Consider the following 22,161-nt stretch of genomic DNA (forward strand, 5'->3'; position numbering starts at 1 on the left):
TGATTCTCTCTCATCGATATTTCTGGCTATCTATCCCTCTCCCTACCTCTCTGTGAAAAATCAATATATATATATATATATTTAAAAAAAAGATTTAAAAAAATAATAATCATGAGACCCACCTCCCCTAGATTATTTGAAACACATTCTATTGTCATTTTACCTGTCTTATCTCTAAAAGGTAAAGAGAGTCCTTAAAAAAATACAGCCACAAAATCATACCCATACCAAGAAGTGTGCTGGCAGTTTTAACAACCAGTTCTCCTGGGGGGAGGAGAGAAGGGGAAGAGAGGCCCTGATATGCAGCTTTTGCCCTTTCCATCTCATGGTGTAAGTATTCCCACCAAGGCCAATTCCAAGGTGCCAACATGCTGCGCCTGCATGTGGCACTGAGCAGAAAGGTGCAGCACACCGTTTTACAGGACTTCCGCTAGGCAGATACATTAGACATAAATAACCCTGAGAACATACATAACAGCAAATTAGAGTAAAATAATTAGGAAGTGATCCATTTGGAGCATTGATTTTATTTTAACACTTTAATTTTGAGTATGTATAATTTAATTTTTTAAATGGCTATGTTTAACGACTGGCTTGCAAAATTCCTGAAACAGAACAATCAGCTCTCGTCAGCTCTGGCATACCACTGAATCACATCCAAATATTTAACAATTCCTTAAAATTCCCAACCATCCAAAATCCCCTGACACACCTCTCGTCCCTCTTTTTCCTCACAGCAGAGAAGCCTCTCAAGCAGGGTGAAGAGGGAACTCAGCTTCAGGAAGCTACACCAAAGTGTTAGGCTTTCCAAATGGCTGCTCCACCGTGAAAGTCTGCTTCCAGGCAGTTAAATTAGATGTGGCGTGCACACATTCCTGTAGATTACTGGGAATCACAGGCATGTTTTTATTTCACTTTTACTGCCCATGCTCAAGCTCCTAATGAAAGAGTTTGAAAAGGGATAGGACAGGGACTTTTCAGAAGGAAAAATAAGTCCTTCCCAGGTAGACCACCTCGAGTTGATGGAGAGTTCCAAAAGGAAGATTGCTAAGAAGATGCGAGATACCCTTCCGTGCCTGATCTGTCCCACCACTGACACGCTAGGTTAAAAAGCCCTCTTTAGCCAAAACCGGTTTGGCTCAGTGAATAGAGCGTCGGCCTGCAGACTGAAGGGTCCCAGGTTCAATTCCGGTCAAGGACATGTACCTTGGTTGCGGGCACATCCCCGGTGGGGGGTGTGCAGGAGGCAGCTAATCGGTTTCTCTCTCATTGATGTTTCTAACTTTCTATCCCTCTCCCTTCCTCTCTGTAAAAAATCAATAAAAATATATTGGGGGGGGGGGAGCCCTCTTTAAATGAGCCTTCCAGCACTGACTATAACAAGTGGGATGTGGCAGGGCCCAAGGTGACGTTCAGTGGGGTAGCTGCCATCCTCAATAGGTGCCCGGCTACACCGCAACTCCTCCTTGAGCTCAGAGTCTAGTAAAACTCGAGTCCAGTTAATGAACCAGTGTTTACCACCACTCAGCCCGACTCCACAGTGTGCGCTCAGGAACCCACTCCCACCACCAAATCAGTCCCCAAACTGCCTTTCCAACATCATTTCCCACTATGCCTTCGAACAAACCCTTTATTCCAGACAGGTCAGCCTACCCACCACCCAAAAAACACATACCGTCTTTATATTCCAAACTTTATCTTATGAAAAATTCCAAATACATATAAAAGTATAAACAATAGTCTACGGAAACCTCGTGTACCCTTCACCCAGCTTCAGCAATTATCAACTTGTATTACACCAGCCTGAATGTACCATTTCACCCACAATTATTTCAGTACTACATACTTTCCTGCACACCTCAGCTCAGACATTTCCCTGAGATCCCTTCATCTTTCTTTTTTAATATATTTTATTGATTTTCCACAAAGAGGAAGGAAGAGGGATAGAGAGCTAGAAACATCGATGAGAGAGAAACATCGACCAGTTGCCTCCTGCACACCCCCTGCCAGGGATGTGCCCACAACCAACATACATGCCCTTGACTGGAATCGAACCTGGGACCTTTCAGTCTGCAGGCCGACGCTCTATCCACTGAGCCAAACCGGTTTAGGCTAGCCCCTTCATCTTTCCATATTCTATCGCATCCTGCAAGGCCAAGCTCATGTCTTATTTCCCACATAATTTCCATTGAACTTGTTCCTCAATCATAAGTCTCCTTGAAAGGAGTTTATGCTTCCTAGGACATTTTCAAAGCCTTTGGCTTCTCAACTTTGCATTCTGTTTTGCCAAAGAACAATCATTTGCAAACATATATTATATCAAACACTACTTAAAATGGAATTGAGATCTCTTTCTTCTCCAGTAGAAAAGGAGACAGAGCCCGGCAAATGTGGCTCAGTGGTTGAGTGTCGACCTACGAACCAGGAGGTCATGGTTCGATTCCCGGTCAGGGTTGTGGCTCGGTCCCCGGAATGGGGCATCCGTCAGTGATTCTCTCCTATCACTGATTTTCTGTCTCTCTCTTCCTTTCCGTACCAATGAAATATATATGTGGGATAGATGGCTTTCCTGAATAAAATACTGTTCTACAAACCGCACTATAATCTCTGAGAAGCAGGTTTAGCCTTTTTAAACCGTCTACTGCAATATTAATAATACAATTATATTTTTCTTACAAGTCAATGAAAATTACAAGGGTTGGGGAAAGGCTTAAATTTTATAAAACTCTGGGTTGGAGTGGCCCAGTTGGTTGGATGTCATTCCATGCACCAGGCGGGGAATGGAATGGGCAAACACTTGGTGGGGGACGTGCAGGAGGCACACAATCAATGTTTCACACTCACATTGATCTCTCTCTGTCTCTCTCTCTCTCTCTCTCTCTCTCTCTCTCTCTCTCTCTCTCTAAAAATCAATAAAAAAAAAACCTGTTAAAACATTCTAAATAAAACTGAATAATTTAGAGCAACATAGAAAAGAGGGTTTTTCAACTTTGGACATTAATACAATTTAGCAATAGCAACTGGTAAAAACAACAGATGCCTGCCTGGTAAATCCAAATAAGATTACTGGGTCAAAATCACAGAAATATACAGAAAACACTTCAAAATTCCCAGCACACTAACAATAAAGCACCACAGCGGAATTTCATTAGGAAAGGAAATACTTTGTTTAGAAAGAATTTTTTTATAAGATTTCATCATGTGTGGTATCTCTGAGGACTTCACTAGAGAGGAAAAACACAAGAATCAAAGGGTAAACTTCAAAACAATTGTTTCCTTCCCCTCTCATAAACCCCCATTGCACACACCAGGCAATTCTTCATATCCTTACATCTTGTTCTCTGTACACACATAGATACAGAGATTTTAGTTTTTCAAAAATGAGATATTAGAATATCCTTGGTTTCTATAGATCACTTTAAGATTAAGAGAGAGCCAGTCACTGGTTCAGTTACTTTCATGACAACAGGAAAAGAAATAAAGAAGCTGTGAGACTTCTAACAAATAAAAATGAGGATTTTGTACCATCTAGACATATTACTTTGAGTATTAGTACTTATGATGATCAATGATCATGAGAGACTTTTCAAGGATAAAAGTCTACATATTGCAATAAACTTTAAAAATGTGAAGGACAATTAAAAAAATTTTTTTTGCTTGTCCATTTGCTAAATAATTCAAGGTTGAATGTCAGTAGATGTAAAGAATGAACAAATTTTAGGCTATAACAGAAACTTAGAGATCTTTCTGGTCTGGTCCTGGGACAGCTATAAATTCTTTTAATTTGTCTGCAGTGTTCCTTTTCCATCAATAATTATACAAGCCTAATTTGTCAGAATTAAGTAACCGGGCTATGCTTTAAAAATTAACCAAGAAAACGTCCATTTAGGCCTAGTTAACTGAAACGACAAATTATAAATCATCAAAAGACAAATCAAGTGGTGCTTTTCCTAATCATTTCTCCTCAGTGGATGACACAAAGAGCCTAGTGTGAGGACACAAAGACGGACCCTAATAAGTAGTTGATGTGAGGCTGACGTAGTTGAATATGCTCATTGTATTGCAACAGTCATGGGAGTGGATGTTCATCACAAGATAACTGTATTCAATCTTCTTCTAACCCCTTAATGCCAGTTAATTAATGCTCCCACAACTCCATGAAGTTATTGCCACTTTACAGTTGAGGCAAATGAAACAGTTATGTCATTTACCTAAGCCTGCACAACCTCTAACAGTAAAACTAGCATGATATGAATCATCATCAAAGTAAGGAGAATAAAAAGTAGCTTAGCCCATTGGAATGAACAGAGTAAATAGGCAGTCATTCATTCACCCATTCACCCAGTAACAAGTGGAGAAGCCAGCAAAACGCTGGAGGAGAGTGAACTCCCATCCTGCCTACTATCTGCCTAAACTTTAGCCAAGCTATGCAGTCTCTCAGAATGCCAGCTTCTTAATTGTACTAAAAATGAGAGCTAATTCTACCTGGCCTACTTTCTACCTTCACATGGATGATAACATCAAGTGCAATGGAAACTCCCTCCTCCCGGGAGGTATCAGAGAACAACTGCCCACGAAGGAGGGATCTCCTCACAAACACAAGCTCTGTTCTCCCCACAAAACCTACCCAACATGCCCACAGTTTCAAGCCTTCTGGAAGATAAGAAACTGTCCTACATGGTTTCAGTGGACCTCTCCGGTGCAAAACGAGTCATTCTTCCCATTGAACAAACACGACCTTTTCCTGTCTTTTCTCATTTCCGGTCAGAAGACATTCATGTTTAGAAGCTGCCTGAATCCATCCTAGCTTCTATAACAAACTGCCATCGCCAGGGTGACTTCACCAACAAACATTTATTTCTCACAGTCCTAGAGGCTGAGAAGTTGAAAATCAAAATGCCAGAAGGTTGAGTGTCTGGTGAGAGCTCGCTTCCCAATTCATAGAGCTGTTCTCCCTGTGTCCTCCTATGGTTGCAGGGGCAAGGAAGCTCTCTAGATTCTATTTACAAAGGACACTAATCCCCCTGAAGAGGGCTCTATCCTCATGTCCTAATCACTTCCCAAACGCCCCACTTCCCAAGACCATAACTTTGGGGATTAGGCTTCAACATAAGAACCTGGGAGGTGGGGGAGACAAAAACATTCAGTTTATAGCAGAAGTTATCATTTTTAAAGTTGTGCTAATACAATTTATATTCACGAAAATTAGAGAATTTAGGGGGGCCACTAAATAATCAGGAGGAGTTTAATCCATTCCTTCTATGAAAAACAACTGAAGTTATAAAGCAAGCAAAGTTCAACTTAAAGCAATTACCAGGGGATTATTGTGATAAAAGTTAATGGGACCCTAGCCAGTTTGCTCAGTGGAGAAAGCGTTGGCCTGCAGACTGAAGGGTCCCAGGTTTGATTCCGGCCAAGGGCACATGCCCAGATTGCAGGCTTGATCCCCAATGGGGAGCTTGCAGGAGGCAGCTAATCAATGATTCTCTCATCATTGATGTTTCTATTTCTCTCTCTCTCTCCCTTCCTCTCTGAAAACAATAAAAAAAAAATATTTTTTAAAGTTAATGAAACTATTTAATTCTATGACCTTTTCCTAAATTCTTTTTATATTAGTCTCTTCTGTTCTATCCCCACTGCCTTATTTGGTCTCCCAATATAATCTCTGTCACCTCCAGCATGTCCTCCGTACAGATGCTAGCGTTACTTTCCAAAACAAATCGGATGTCGTCTTCTGCTTCAAAACCTTCCTGTGGCACCTCGGCTCCTCCTGATGAAGTTATGTGCTATTTGCGAGGTTAAAAATGCATCTCCAAGCTCACCCCAGGCAGCAGCTGAGCCAGAGTCAGCACTGGACGGTCCAGCTTCCACTCCAGAGCTCTCATTCTTTCATTCATGCCACAACTGGAAAAGCTGACTTTGCTCGGGAGGGTTACACTGTATCTAAAAAACTCGAAGTATGAGGTTGGTTTCAAGCATTTTTTATATCATAGTAAAAGCCATTATAGCAGATAACAAAACTGGCAAAATATGGGTCATTGAGCAAAGAGAAAGGAGCTACATGACCAAAAGAATAAAGAATGTAGAGCTAGAAGGAACTTCTGGCCCTCATGTCATGTCACAATGCAACAGGCAGCTAGAACATTCAGTTTCTTAAGCTCCAAAAAATTGGATTCATGTCCCATGATTTTATGTTCTAAAACACTGTGCTAAATTATTTTATCCTGTATCTGCTCCTTAAACATAAAAATACAAGCAATGAAAACTTAAAATATAAGAAATTTAAAAATAATTGTCCAAAAGATGGAATTGATTAGCTGGAATATTTCATTTAATCTTTGGGTATGTCATTAGAGCTGTCAAAAAATATGATACATGAAGATGTAATCTATGAAAGCATGAGTAAGCATGTAACAAGGTTAAAAACTACTAGAGGAACCTTCTCCCAGGTCTTATGGAAAAAACACACATTAATTTCCACAATACCTAAAGCATATTTAATTGTAATTCTATAACAACCACAAAATAAGCATGCCATTAACAGTTTAATCACTTATTTAAAACAATTCACAGGAGCAAATCTATCAATCAAGATAGATTTCATTTTAATTTTCACATAATACAGACTAAGTACCTTGAAGGGAGGAAAACCGATTGGCAAATCTTCTCTATTGAGAGCTTAAGTTAAACAAGGTGAAATTCATGATGGGCAAACCTAAAAACTAGCCCAATATCCCCTCCCATGACTATGCTTCAGGAGATCTGTCTTTTGCAGTGGGTTGACTGTGGCACTAATTTTTGTACTCCATCCCCTCCACAGGCTCCCATGGCTCTTCCCCGGCTTCATGACTCTGAGTGAGAAAGGTCTGAGGAGTGCAGAACAATGGGAATCAGCCTGCAACCCCAGGGCCCGCTCCCAGCTGGGCTGGTCCATTTCTACCACCAATAAAGAACAAGCCATGCCTGGAAAACCTCGATTCCCCTGTTAGCATTGGAAACCATGTAAGGAGATGCTCATTACATCCACTTTGTTCTCTATTTCTCTGGTGCCCATCACCATAGTAACAAGGCACACAGATGGAAAAGTAGGCTAGAAATATCCCAAAATGGGGGGTGGAGATGGGGAGCACGGAGGAAAGGGCCTTTCAACTGACTTAGAGAGAAAAGCCTGGAATTTCTTCTCTTGAAGGTATCACAATATTGAGGGGCAATTCCAATGGGAAAAGTAGGTTTTCTTTGTCTTTAAGAGCAACAATAGAAAGCAGCTTAAAATTCAATAAATATTAATGTTTATTGGAGGCAGATTGGCTCTGCTTTGGAGGTTTTAAAGCCAAATGTACTTTATTAGAAAATCTTGTATGCAAATAGAAATGCTTACATAGCATCCAATTTCAGGAATCAGGTACTCATTCCATGGTATGGGTTACTGCTACTTACACTTTTTGGTTAGTAAAGTACAGCACAGGAAATATAGTCAATAGGATTATAATAACTATGTATGGTGCCATGTGGACACTGAAAATATTGGGGAAACACTCTGTAAAGTATACATGATTGTCTAATCAGAAACTATACAAAATGTTGAATATTAACTGTAATTGAAAAACAATTTAAAAATGTTTTAAAACAATGGAGTATAAAATTTTACCAAATGATTTTTGGCCATGGTGAGAATTTAAATTTTTTTGTTTTTTGTCATGGCGAAAAATTTTAAAAAAATGTTTTTTGGTTATTTTTTAACGTTAAAAGTTGAAATATCTGTCAAGGAAGTGTGGCTAGAAAGATAAGTTGATATAATGAATATTTTCCTGAAAGTGACAAGTTTATCTTCCAAGTTTTTGTATAAAATGTCCCGAGAGGAAGTTACTGGGTGGGGTGATGAGGTGACTGCCTTTTCACCCTAGGGAGTCACTGCCCCTGTGGGATCTAGAACAAAGCCCTTCACATCTCCAGCCCCTCTACTGCCCGCACATTTAGAGACCTTTACAGGCACTGTCAGTCCCTCTCCGCTCTTCAAAGCCATGATGTCCCAAGTCTCACTGTAAGAACAGAGAGATCTTCCCACACTCCAAGGTCTACATTCTTTGTTTTTATATTTTGTCCTTTCCTGCCATCAGCCTGAGTCCTCCTTGCTCAGAATTTTCTAGGACATTTGGAATCCTTGGGGTATTATTTATGCTGTTGCTGGTCAGGAAATAGGAAAAGGAACCACACTGGCCATATTTAGCTACTTGGGGGAGTTTTAGTCTATGCAAATAAAAATGGCACATATACAAAAAGAAAAAGCAGGAGATGCTTTATGGATGGATGGTTGCTTTAGAAAATGTATCACTCTAGTGATGTAGATTTTAGTGGGAAAAGCAACAGACAACTTTGTGGGGATCTTTAGGTCCTTGGCTCAGCCACAAGCTAGTTGTGAAACTGTGGATCATTTTTACTTTGCCTTTCTCCACCTTAATGTCTTATCAGCGAAAAGAAAGGACTAGAATAGAACAAGGATATGAACTTGAGGTGATCCAAGGATGATTTCTAGGCATGTTTAAATGTTATGCATGACACAAAAAAAGTTAAAATCAATAGATAACCTGGAAGGTCCTTTCTAAACAACTATAGAATACCATGACTTGAATCAAGTTAGCCAAATAAACTCAAGGTTTTGAACTCTGACTCAGGTGACCATAATATTCAGGTCTTCTCAAAAGCCACAAACCCAAGGAATGTTGTCCCCAGTCATCTCCTCTAATCCCCATCACCATCCATTCTCTAACCCTTTATCTGCACTATGACATTTTATCATGCATTTGCTTATTGTCGAATTTCCCTCTTCCAGGTTGTATGTGCCATGCAAAACACATTTTCTCTTTTCTGTCAACCCCCCCGCCCCCAAATATTGGATTTATTCCAAGAGTCTGGCATAATAGCTGGCAAGTATTAAGTGCTCAAAAAAAAAAAAAAAATCTCTTGAATATATTAGTTTTTTAAAAATCCATAAAAGTCAGTACAAAAACTCAACTATGTTGTTTTTCTTTTTAAAAAGTCTTTTAAAAAGCATTTTATATCTATCTTACTTAATCTTCACATGGTCACTTTAAGTCGAATTTTCCAATCCTTAGAGCCATTTATAAAAGAGCACATCTGGGAAAAGGAGCCAGGCAGTACATATACTGTAGAAAACAGTTGCTTTATCAAATGCCAGATGTACCATTAACTTGGGGAGTTTGCCTGGATAAGCCACATATCCCACTGCAAACTTAGTTTCCACATTTGTATCATGGGGATCATACTTGCCTCATCTACTGCAGGTCATCAATAGAAGTGAATATAAATGCTTCTGAAGTTAGAAGTGAAGTACAAATGTATAAGAGACCAAGTAATGTGGGGGCACCTACAAAGTATTTCAGGAGAGATTTGCCATAAGCTGTTGGGAGAAGGCATGAAAGCAGGGGGCATCTGTAAAGTGTCCCTTCACACACGGCTACAGCACCTAGGAGCCAGGAGGGCTCCGTAAAGGCTCCTCTCAGCAGGACGAGGGCTAGGCTAACTCCCCTCCCTCAGACTGCGACATCCATACAGAAAAAAGTCCAAAATCCAGCCTTTCCGCATGCTGAAATTCATAACCACTTCCTGGGGAGGAATTAGCATTTTTAAATAAAACATGAAATGACTCTTCTCCAATGTGATTGAGACTTATTTAGAAACCACTCACCCACTGACTTAGCTGACTATCAGTCAAGCATCTGGTGATTTTTTTTTAACCAGGGTTTTTTTGTGTGTGTGGGTGTTTTTTTTGTGTGTTTTTTTTGTTTGTATCTAACAGTGGATATAAAAATTATGTAACTGTTCTAGGAGAGCTTGTTCATGTATTCTTAAAATGGATGATGATTAAATTGCATTGCTATCAAGTTAGCTTCTGTTGGATACATATAGAAAAGGGTGGTATGCATTAGCCAGGCTCTTTCCCTTTTGAATGTGACTACCCACCAAGAGGGAATCTTTAAATTGGTCTCATGGGAGGCTTTTGCTTTAAAGTCGACAGCTAATTTGATTGAAAAGTTTTCTTTGGCTGAAACCGGTTTGGCTCAGTGGATAGAGCGTTGACCTGTGGACTGAAAGGTCCCAGGTTGGATTCCGGGCAAGAGCATGTACCTTGGTTGTGGGCACATCCCCAATAGGGGGTGTGCAGGAGGCAACTGGTTGATGTTTCTCTCTCATCGACATTTCTAGCTCTCTATCTCTCTCCCTTCCTCTCTGTAAAAAATCAATAAAATATATATTTTTTAAAATTAGCTTGGTATATTAAAAAAGAAAAGAAAAGAAAAAAAGAGAACAGTTTCTTTGGCAGTCAAACCAACTCATCTTTAAGCAGGGCACTGAGGGTTAGGGACCCTTTTTGTGTTGGTTTGTTTTTGTGGTGGTGGTGGTGGTTGTTTGGAGGAAGACGTATTCTGAAATCATTTATTTCCAGATCGTCAATTAACCTATGTCTATTTGCTTCAAAACAACTGATGTCCTTTTGGTTCTTTCTAGCCATCCCCTTTCCTGCCTTTTCACATTTATTACTTTCCCACATTCAAAAAGAGAGGCCTGCATATCACTGGTTATAAGTCTGCTTATAGCACTCGGTCACCGTCATGGGGAGTAAAAACCCCCAGGGCCCACGCAGAGGGCCATTTTGAGGTACCTGTAGGGTTATACATGTTAAGGAAGTGAGTGACTTACATGACTGAGAAACAAATCCTTTGGGGAGTAACGGGAAAGTTTATTTGTTTGGATAAACACTGGAGAAAGAGCTAATTAAGTTGTTAGTAAAAAACAAAATCACTTTTATGATCAATCACTACATAACTTTTGGCATAGAACTCAGGAGTTTAAAACATAGGGTTGGAATTATACTGCCTTTGTGAAAGTATTTCATCGGCAACTTATATTTTTAAAGCAGCATATGATTTAATATGAAGCCAAGCTTACCTGAGCAATAAGTAATATTTAGTTCTGCATACATAAACTATTTTTAACTACCAGGTACCTCACTGAGAGCTAATTTTCCAATAAAATTTTACCTATGCCTAATAATGATTCATCAAAATTCTGATGTAATTAATTGTTCTAGTCAATTGTACACTAAAAACAAACCATAATTTAATCTAAAAATTTTTATTTAACAGGGACATCTTGTCACAAGAACTTAAAAAAGTAAAAATGTAGTACGTGTAGTGCGTGTGTCACAAGAGAAGGATAAGATAATCAATGAAAGATTTTCAAACATTATAATGTTACTTTGGGATTAAGTTTAATAGGAGTATGATGAGAGTCCCATGAGGGAAACAAATATGTAAAATTCCCAACTTTTCTAGAAGAGCTTATTCATGTACTTTTAAAATAGATAATATGGTAAATAGGAGGTCATCTTGGTATTAATTTAGCTTCTACTGGGTACATTAACAAGAATTTTTTAAATCAATATTTATAATATCCGAAATGTCATCTTTAACAACTATTTAAAAATCATGATAAAAATTTAGACATTAAATTTTAAAATGTATGGGTAGAGCACATAGTTTTTCTAAATACTCTTAGTGGGTCCTGAGGGGAAAACAACAACAACAAAAAAAAAACATTAGGAGACACTGTTCTAAACTGTCTGAAAGCCAAGAACGTGTGCTGACCATCTAACATTTTTACTTCCTATAGAAAAACAAAGCAAGGATTATTTCAGAAAAGAGCAAAAGCAGTCTAAAGCATTCCCTGTAAACTGGCAAATGCAGAACTCTGGACACAGTATATGTTCAATAAACTCTAGCTCATTAACAAAATATTTTGGCCATTCAACCGTTATCTATTAACGGCATAAATACAATATGCCTTTCAGCTTCTAAACTTCCAGGACAGCTTTCAAATTTTAGACAAATACCAGTCAAAGGTATGTTATTGAGACAAAGCCCTGGATTAAGTAATAAGTATGCTGAATTGTACTCCCTAATTCTTTCCCAGCTCTCCATTTACATGACAAGTATTATGGCTGGCCCAGGAAGCGCTGGTGATGAAGAAAATAATCTTTATCATGAAGGAAGACCTAGGAGGAAGCAAAGCTGTTCTCAGGCACAGGTATTATAGTAGGAACCCAGGCCCAGAGGCAGCAGAGGAGGGAAAGAGCTCTTGGAGTTGGTAGGCAGAAGGAAAGTGTCTCAGATGACCTTTGAGAATAGGTGGGCATGCTTGAACTGATTCTTGAAAGGCGGGCAGGTGTGTGAAGCGGGGATACGAGCCTCCCAGATGGAGGGAAGGAAGAAAACCGAGGAGAGCAGCCGCCTTCCTCCCTGCACTGTAAATAGTTTAGGCTGGTGTACGAGGCCACGACTGTGCATGCTGCGTCCGTGGCACATGCTCTGCTGATTAAGAAATGACAGGGTGGCAAGAGGTGAAGCTGGAGAGCTACAGAAGCCAACAAAGGGAGACTTTATTATATGGCTCACCAAGGAGTTTTGACTTGATCCTGTGGCAAAGCAAGTCATTAAAGGTTATTAAACTGGGCAGTTATGGTATAAGATTTGCCTTTCTGAAATGTTACATTGGTGTGGACAACAAATGGGAGGAGGGATAGAAGACAGGAAAGACTACAAACTGAACTATGGGTTGGAAGACAATTAGCAGTGATCCTGGAAAAGACAGCAAAGGGGGAAGTTGCTGATGGGAGGATCCTTAAGAATATTGCCTCTGGGCAAGTTGCTTAGCAACTGAAGGAGGAGCAGTTTAAGGGGGAATTGGACAGGGACAAGCCTAGGATGAGTTCTACATTCCTCTGGGTCATGTAATTGGGTAAAAAACATTGTTATTTAAAAGTATGGAATCTAAAGATGAACAGCCTGTTAGGGGAAAAGAAAGAATCTGCAGTCTACTAACTTCAGGCCTTCATTATTTGTTCTACGTGGCAGGTACCATAGGTTTTACTGGCCCCATTTTATTCTCAAAGGGATAAAATTATTTGCCAACATCACAGGTAGCAGTTTGAGAAGCTTACTGAAAACCAGGCTTAAGAGTAGGTACACAGGGAGACAGGGTCACGCTTTCACAGAACTTATATTTTAATTAATGGGGGGTATAGGGAATAGAAGACAAACCAGCAAGCTAACAAAAAGCCAAGGTCTGAGAGACAATGGGGGCAGGTATGAGGTAGTCAGGGAAGGTATCTCAGAGGTGACATCTGAGTTGACTCCTCACAGAGGAGAAGGAAGCAGTCATGCAAATTCCTAAGGAAAAAGCATTCTGTGTAGAGAACAGCAATGAGAAGTCCCCAAGGTAGGAGCAAGCCTGGTGTGCCACTGAGCGAGGAATTCCAAATGCATGGCAAGTGGGGAGCAAGAGCGAGTCCCAGGTGCAAGGGCGTTTCTGAGAGGGGGAAGGAGCAAGGCTGGGGGCACCCTTAGGGGGGGGTGCAGGCACAGCACAGACTCTCTCTTGGGCAAGCCCGGGAACCTGAGCCCATGCACAACACTGCGTCTGAGAACCTGCATCATGACTCACAAGGCTTTTGGAAGACAGATCACTGCTCGGTTGAGGACTGCCTATTTCGGCACTTGAAACAGGGCCAGGAACAAACTCATTTAGTTTTGCCTTGAGAGATGAACTTTAAAATCTTCAGATGCACAGGATTTATTCGTCTTAAATTTATCTGCTCTGAGCAAGAAGCAGCCTGCCGTCCAATGGCAGGCAGCTCTGGCCCTGAGGCTCATCATGCCCCACCACCTCCACGGCTCTCACAGGGATTAAAGAGACAACACTGCTCCCACTTAGCTCAGCCGGACAGGGCAAGGAGAAAGGGTGGCCTGCTGTCCATGCGTGGAGCTGGGCTCCTGCACGCAAACCTGAGAGCCTAGAGGGGACTGGATGCTGGAGCTGCCCGCTGGCCCTGAGAGGCCATCCCAGCACAGCAGTCCAGCCAGTTCTCTGGAGCACACTGCCCCTACCTCCCATCCTCCGGTCATTTTCTCACTACTGCTTTAGATAAAGAGCTGCCAATTCCGCCAACCATCTTTCTCACAGCCCCTATCGAGCCAAATGGCTTCAAACTCCATGTGCGAAGGGCGAAGCAGATCAAGCCTCTGACCTCCTCTGAACAGATCTTACTTTACTGCCAACTCTCTCCGATTCATCTGCCTGTTGTATCTAAAGTATCTATATTTAAAGTTTGCCAAGGTAGCCCCTTTCATTAGAGTATCACACCGAGAAGATACATATTATATACACTTATTTCAAAGAAGGCTCCAAACATTATGAAATGCCTTCTTTGTAATGGTGTTGGAAACCCGTGGCACATTCTGGTTCTTGCCTAAGGGCAGGCTCAGGTCATGTCTGAGCTCATTTCAAACCACACGCCTGAGCTTTGCAGCTCACTGGCCAATGTTTTGTTCCTACAGACTCTATTCAACCTCCAACCATAAGGCATTTGCATGTGCTTTCACAGTAGCTGTATGTTTCTTTCCTGACAACTGTCATAGTGGCACTTTATATATATATATATATATATATATATATATATATATATATATATATATATATGTGTGTGTGTGTGTGTGTGTGTGTGTGTGTGTGTGTGTGTGTGTGTTGATTTTAGAGAAGGAGAGGGAGAGAGGGATAGAAACATCAATGATAAAAATAATTAATCAGTTGCCTCCTGCACCAACCTCCCATCCACCCCATCCCCACTGGGGATGAGCCACAACCTGGGCATGTGTCCTTAGCGGGAATCTAACAGTAACCTCCTGGTTCATAGGTAAATGTTTAACCACTGAATCATGCCAGTCAGGATATAGTGGCATTTTAAAAATTTATTTGCTGACTCCTCCAGTAATCTGCAACTTGCCTGATGGCAGGGAATACATTTGTGCTTGCCACTATTGTTCCAGAACCTAGCATAGTGTCTGGCACACAGTAGGCAGGTAATAAATAGCTGCTGAAAAGAATACTATGAAATATATGCAATCATGGAAATGTTTTAGCTTCTGAGAGTGAAACAGCCCCAAATTGTCAAATCAAGGCTGATAAAGCTTAAGGCTGAGCCATTCTGTTATTTATTTTTAAAATGTAGGAAAGATTTTGCTGTTATTTAGGTTTAAACTGGTTATGGAGACAATTCTCAAAAAAGTTTGACTAATAATTTAATAACACTCATTTGGATATATATGGAAATGACCACTATTAATATATATTTTTTTAATGGAATGAGTTCATTTTCAAAAAGCTTCACCCAGATTAAGCCAAATTAAAATAAAATTTAAAAAAGCTCCTGCTTACTTTGTCAGGTACAGTATTAAGCATTCTATATGCATGTCCTTCATTTAATTCTCATATCTGATTATCACTCCCAGGTCACAGATGAGGAAATTGAGGGTGTGGAGAGGCTGAGGTTACATACTAAGTGGCAGAGCCAGGATTCACATCTGGGTCTATTTGATTCCAAGAGCTATGTTTTTCATCTAAGCTAGGGGTGTCGAACTCAATCAGAGAAGGGGCCAAAATCTAAAATCCAGCCTAAATTGCGGGCCGAATGGTTTACTGAACAGTCATAAACTGTCATTGTGATGGAAACGCAGCGGAGTGCAGTGATGACAGCGCGGTGCGGGCCACATTGCAAGGCCTGGCGGTATGGATTTGGCCCGCGGGCCTTGTGTTTGACACATGTGATCTAAGCCATGTTTTAAGCTAAGAAATAAATGCTGACATTGAGTAATAATGTGTTGCTCTCTCCTATGAAAAGGTACAAGCATACAATCTGATACCACCGACTGGGCAGATGCCTAACTACTTAAAATAGGGTTTGGATGCCAATGATGTTGCAACAGGGAAAAGAGGCAATTCCTGAAAGAGGAATAAGGAGGAATAAGAACTAAGGCTGACTGAAAACTTGTGTTAGGCCAGACTTGTATTAGATGGTTTCATGTATAAATATTTCTTTTAATTGTAAGAATCCTGTGTGATGGGTAATAAAGAGTTATAGAGGAAATGTGGTGTTTGGCTGCCCAATGTTCATTCTCTCCTTTTTCCTAAGAGGTTGAACCTCCCACATTTTAGCTGGGCAGAAGGCTCTCTAAAATAAGGACAATACTAGTATTATAACATCTCTATTCCCGCTAGGTGAGGCCACATCACTAAGTTCTGGCCAATGAGATGTAACAAGAATGACAGCCTTGGAAATTTTCCTTAAGAGACCTTCCTGAAGAAAGGTTTTTGCCTTTCCTCTGTCCCCTTCCCTGACTTCTTTCTACTACTTGGAACCTGGACGTGATGGCTGAAGTTCCACCTAGGGTGGTGAAGTTGAGGGCTTCACCTGAGGTATATGGATAGATCTAAAAGGTGGAACTGCCTAGGTCTCAGAAGACTGTAAAACCATCGTGCCAGCCATGGATTGTTCCTCTGTAAACTATTTTTTTTCTTTTTTAGTGTGAAAGAGAAACACAGGTCACTTTGTTTAAGCCATTGTTCTCTGCAGTCTCTGTAATTGGTAGCTAATCTTAACTAATCCAGCCACTTATCCAAACTCAGACCTGCAAAGTCCGTGCTCTTAGGCAGAAACTTGAAGAACTCCTCCTTACAATTTGCAATAGACTGGGGGTGGGGGTGGTATGAAAATGCTGCAGGGGAGTTTGACCCAAGAAGGGAAGTTTGAATATGCTCTCAAATTGGCACACTCGAGAAACGGTCAGAAGGAATATGCTACTTGACAGTGAAGAATTTAGCCTCCCTCAGAGATGGGCAGGGGAAGAGCTCAGGTACCTGCACGGAGCTGCAACCAGAAGGGAAACAGAAGCTGTGCAACTGGTAGCTTCTGGGAAAGATGCTGCTGGCTGAGGAGTAGGCATGGTAGAATGGAGCTCTGGAAATGGCCACAGGATAAGAGAGGCAAGGAGAGTTGTAAGAAACTCTGAGGTTGAAGAAGTAGGAGATGAAGTTCAAAGTCTGGAAAAGCACAAGCAGAATGGCCCATATCAAAGGCAGTGTAAAAGTCAAAAGGCAAAAGGAAAGATCAAGGTTGAAACTCTGACAACTTGTTCATTTCCTTTACACAATTCACAACACTGACGTGAATTTAAATTATGTTGGAGTTGAGTAGAATCCTGAATGAAAGGCAGGTGTAGAACAGGGGGTTTATTATTACCCTTTGTTAAATTTCTAAATCAACAGCAGTATGAAGATCTTAGAAGAGAGATTCAGTGACTGCAGTTAGGCCTACTTTTATTTAAAATCTTATTAACCCAGAAAAGAAAAAGAGAGAGAGAAAAGAAAAAAGGAAAAAAAAAAAGCTATGTCTGCCAAAGACAGTATTTTAATTACTAGAAAAAAAGGTCATAAAGGTATGTAGGAAATTTAGAAGATATAGATGGGAAAGAAAATGGAAATAGTCAATGGCAATGAAAGAAAAAAGCAGCAATATGAAAACAGACAGGGCACAAATTAGAAGGCATTTTATAATTGGTTAAATAAATTCTGTGCTATAATTGGGCCTCTCAAATTCGTTCTGGTTGGACACAGGTCTAAACTGCTGCAGGATCCTGTGCTCTGGAGGCAGGACAACAGGGAGAGATATGGAAAGCAACGCAAATCATTCCACCAAGTCAGGAGTAACACCTCAGATTCAGCACACATTAGTTACTGAAATATATCAGTGTAGGCTAGAAGCATGTTGAAAAGGAGAACAAAAATAAAATCCAGGCCCTAGCTGGTTTGGCTCAGTGGATAGAGCATCGGCCTATGGACTGAAGGGTCTCAAGTTCGGTTTCGGTCAAGGGGTTGCGGCCTGGATCCCCAGTAGGGAGTGCAGGAGGCAGCTGCTCAATGATTCTCTCTTATCATTGATGTTTCTTTCTCTCTCTCCCTCTCCCTTCCTCTCTGAAATCAATAAAAATGTACTAAAGAAAAAAAATAAAATAAAAGTCAGGCCCTGGCTGGGTGGCTCAGTTGGTTGGAGCATGGTCGCATAAACCAAAAGATTGTTGGTTCAATTTCCAGCCAGGAACATTTGGAGTTTGAGGGTTTGATCCTTGGTCAGGGCACATTTGGGAGGCAGCTAATCCATGTTTCTCTCATCTCTCTCCCTCATGCCTTCCCTCCTACCTTCCCTCCCTCTCATGCTAAGGAAACAAAAAAATCAATAATGAACATAATGTCAGATGAGATATAAAAAAAAATCATACAGGCAATGGTTAGGGATCCTCCCATCTTCCCTCAGAGGGCTTTCAGAGGAAACACACTTTTAAATGGCATAATAATAAATAAAATTCAGAAATTCAATCTTCGAGAGACAATAAATGGAAATCTGGGATTAGATCGAATAGATATTTTTATATGGACAGCAAAATCAAAAAGAAACATAAAAATACTCATATGCCATCAAAAAGGGATTGAAAATTAAAAAAATAAAAACTTGTTTACAAATAAAAACTTTGGTTAAAGCAAGAATCTTCTAAATATTATAATATTTGCTCCTCTCAATCTCAGAAAACGAAACCAAAAAATTACAAATTTCAGACCAATGCAGGAAAATACCCACACAGTATAAAAAAAATCTTGGCGGGAAAATGGAATATTATTCAGTACTCAAAAGAAATGAGTTATCAAACCACAAAAAGGCATAGAGGAAACTTAAATGCATATTACTGAGTAGAAGAAGGCAACAGACTCTAATGATTTCAGCTATATGACATTCTGGAAAAGGCAGCACTGTGGCTATGGTAAAAATATCAGTGATTGCTAGAGGTTGGAGAGAGTAAGGGATGATTAGTGGAAAATGGGATTTTTTCCCCCCAGAGAAGTGATACTATCATACCCTGATGATACTACAATGGTAAATACATGTTATTACACATTTATCCAAACTCATTAAGTGTATAACGTCAAAAGCGAACCCTAATGTGCAGCATGGACTCTGGGTAATGAAAATGTTGTCAGTATAGGTTCATCCACTGTAACAAATGAACCACTCCAGTGGGGCATGTTGATATTGGGAATTGGAGGACTATAAATGAGTAGCGGCAGGGAGTATATGTGAGATCTCTGCACTTTACTCTCTTTTTTTATTTTTTAAAATATATTTTATTGATTTTTTACAGAGAGGAAGAGAGAGGGATAGAGAGTTAGAAACATCGACGAGAGAGAAACATCGATCAGCTGCCTCTTGCACACCCCCCACTGGGGATGTGCCCGCAACCAAGGTACATGCCCTTGACTGGAATCGAACCTGGGACCTTTCAGTCCGAAGGTTGACGCTCTATCCACTGAGCCAAACCAGTTTCGGCTGCACTTTACTTTCAATTTTGCTGTGAATCTAAAACTACCCTAAAGAATAAAGTCTATTAAATAACAACCTTGGACAACCTGGTACCTTTTCATTTTAATGAATGTTGCTTTCATTATAAGGATTCTGAATAATACTGCCAACAATAAAATCAAATTAAAGAATATAAATGAGAAAATATCAAAGGGGATTGTCTTCAAAAAGCAGTTTTAACTAGTCAAATGAAATCACTCCAGATGTGAAAATATGCCTGTTGGGCTGGACATGATAGAATACCTTTCCAATATAAGAAACACAGTAAGTTTCAAAGAACAGCAAATTTAATTCTAACATTTCAATTTTTTTAAAATATATTTTTATTGATTTTTTTTACAGAGAGGAAGGGAGAGAGATAGAGAGCTAGAAACGTCGATGAGAGAGAAACATCGACCAGTTGCTTCTTGCACACCCCCTACCGGGGATGTGCCCACAACCAATGTACATGCCCTTGACCGGAATTGAACCCGACCTTTCAGTCCGCAGGCGATGCTCTACCACTGAGCTAAACCGGTTTCGGCTCTTTTTTTTTTTTTTTTCTATAAGAAAAACATTTTGTGGGGATAGTAGGTATAAGATAAGTGCACGATTCAACTGTGGACTCAGTGATACCTTGGCCCACTTTATTGCCTGAACTAAGAGAACAGCAGACTGTTAGGGCTTTCATTCTCCCATCTCACCGGCCCAATTACATCAGAGATTAGCTGTCATTTGCCTTCAAGAGTGAAGTTTCGGATTAGGAATGCCAGGGGCAAAAGAAAGTCACCTTGCCCCCCTCAACTCAAAGAGCATTGGGGGTTCTCAGGGAGAAGTAACCTGAACACACCCAGGGCACAGGAACTGTTAGATAATTATCCTGCCGTTTGGATTCTTCTGTGCGCTTCAACCCTACACTTGCGTATGGGAGAGGGACAGTCTGATAAAGACACATGCCATTTAACTTCTTAGAAAGAGGTGAGCAAAGTTCCCATTTTAAGTTGGCTGCGCGTTCGCACACTTAGAAGTTCCATAGCGGTATCTTCTTACAAAGTTTTTTTTTTTTTTTTTTTTTTAGTGTTTTTTAAAAAAGATTTTAGGCAAGGCAAATGTACTGAAGGAAGTCCACGTATAAGTTGCTTTTACATTTAATTTTGCTCTTGGGGTGGGGGGGGGGGAGAGGGGGAAATGGGAAGGGGTGCTCACAGGGTGTCTTTCTGACCCCAAAGAAAGGTCTTCCACAGAAGTCGTTTAAGGGCAACCTATGGACTTTGGGAAGTCGGCTGAGTACACAGAGTCATGAAGAAACCCCGTGCCTCCTCCCTTCTGATCTCTGGCACCTGCTCAACTGCCCCTCCCTCCCCCCCAGCCCCTCCATCCCATCCACACCCCCGGGAGGAGGAAACTCTTAGCTTCTCTCTTAGGTTGCCCCCTTCTCCAGCCAACAATCGAATGCCACCACCACCATCAAACTGCAGGGAAACAATGAGTAGCCATCCAGTGAGCACCAAATGTCTGTCAACAGCGCCAGGGCAGGGGGCAGAGGAGAGCGACCCACCGCGTCCTCCCCGGGGAGATGTCTCAGCTCCGCGAGGCCAGACCCCCGCCTGCAGCGCCAGCACCTCCTTCCCGCTCCGCCCCGGGGCTCCCGTTCAGGTGCAGCGGCAGGACGCCCGGGCGGGGAGCGGACCGCCGCGCTGCGGACGGGGACCGGGACGGGGACGGGGGACCGGGGACCGGGACGGGGGAGCAGCGAGGCCGGGACTCTCCTCTCCTGCGCCGCCCGCCGCCCGCACGCCCAGCCCGCAGGTGAGGCTGGACAGGTGACCGCACCTGCGCGGCCACCCCACCTGCTGCGCCCCCCGCACCCCGTCCCCCGCCTCCGCCACCCGGGTCCGAGCGGCACCTCTTCCCAGAGCAGGGGCGCCCGCCCCGACCTCCTTACCTGCGCGAATCCAGCCGCCCGCGCCCGCGCCCCGCGGCGAACCCTGCGCCTCCCGGGCGCGCAGGCGGCGCCGGCCCGCTCTCCGGGCTGCGGGGCCCGGGCTCAGCGGGAAGCCCCAGCGCCGGCCGGCCCGCCGCCTCCCGCCGGCTCCATTGTGACGCGGCGCCCGCCGCCGGCCAATCGCGGCGCCGCGGCGCGAACCGCTGACTAAGTTCGCGGCGGAGGAGGAGGGACTGGGCGGGGCGGGGCGGGGGCGCGGCGCGGCGCGGCGCCGCGGGCGGCGGGTCAGCGTCCGAGGAGGAGCCGGAGGAGCTGGAGGAGGAGGAGGAGGAGGAGGAAGGAGAGGGGAGAGAGCTAGCGGCTGCTCCGGTGGCTGCTCCTGCCGTTTAGTGTACGGTCGCCTCGGCCCCGGGCTGCGGGCGCCGGTGGAGACAAAGCGCAGCTGCCGCCGCCGGGGAGCGCGCCATGTGGCCTCCCGCCGGCTGGCTCTCTGGTTGGCACCGGCCACACATCGCCTGGTGGGAGAGAGGGGGTACCTACAAAGAGCTGTTTTCTAAAGCCGGGAGGGAGAGGCACCCCGTGTGGGGGACTTGGGAAGTACCGTCTGTAGGTGTGGGCCCCGCCTTCTCCCGGGTGCACCCCGAGTCACTTGGGATTTACGTAACGCGCTGTGGGCCCCAAGGGCAGGCTCGGGTGGAGCGCGCGGGAACCTACCTCTGACACCCACGAGGCAAGTTCCTTTGCCTTTGCCTTGGCCCTGCGTGCTTGGCGAGGCTGCAGGGCTGAGCGTGTGCGGGAGAGTTTACAGCTGTAGCAAAAGGAACGGCTTAAGTTGGGATTCTGGGCCTCCAGGACCATCCGCCTCTCAAATGCTCATCTTGGGCATGGAGAGGGAACAACGTGGTTAGAGGGGCCA

The 22,161-nt window shown here is 42.6% G+C and overlaps 1 protein-coding gene across 2 annotated transcripts in view; it reads right to left on the reverse strand.

The window, feature by feature from the left end:
* Positions 1–21,422, reverse strand: part of LRRC8B (leucine rich repeat containing 8 VRAC subunit B) — a 77,089-nt gene extending 55,667 nt beyond the window's left edge. For both annotated transcript variants that reach the window (XM_036448331.2, XM_045584361.1), the window contains exon 1: positions 21,246–21,422. The gene's annotated coding sequence lies outside the window, so the exon portion shown is untranslated. The remainder of the gene's footprint in view (positions 1–21,245) is intronic.
* Positions 21,423–22,161: the final 739 nt, after the last annotated feature.

Source organism: Pipistrellus kuhlii, unplaced genomic scaffold (genome assembly GCF_014108245.1).
Source record: "Pipistrellus kuhlii isolate mPipKuh1 unplaced genomic scaffold, mPipKuh1.p scaffold_m20_p_2, whole genome shotgun sequence".
NCBI classification, from domain to species: Eukaryota; Metazoa; Chordata; class Mammalia; order Chiroptera; family Vespertilionidae; genus Pipistrellus; species Pipistrellus kuhlii.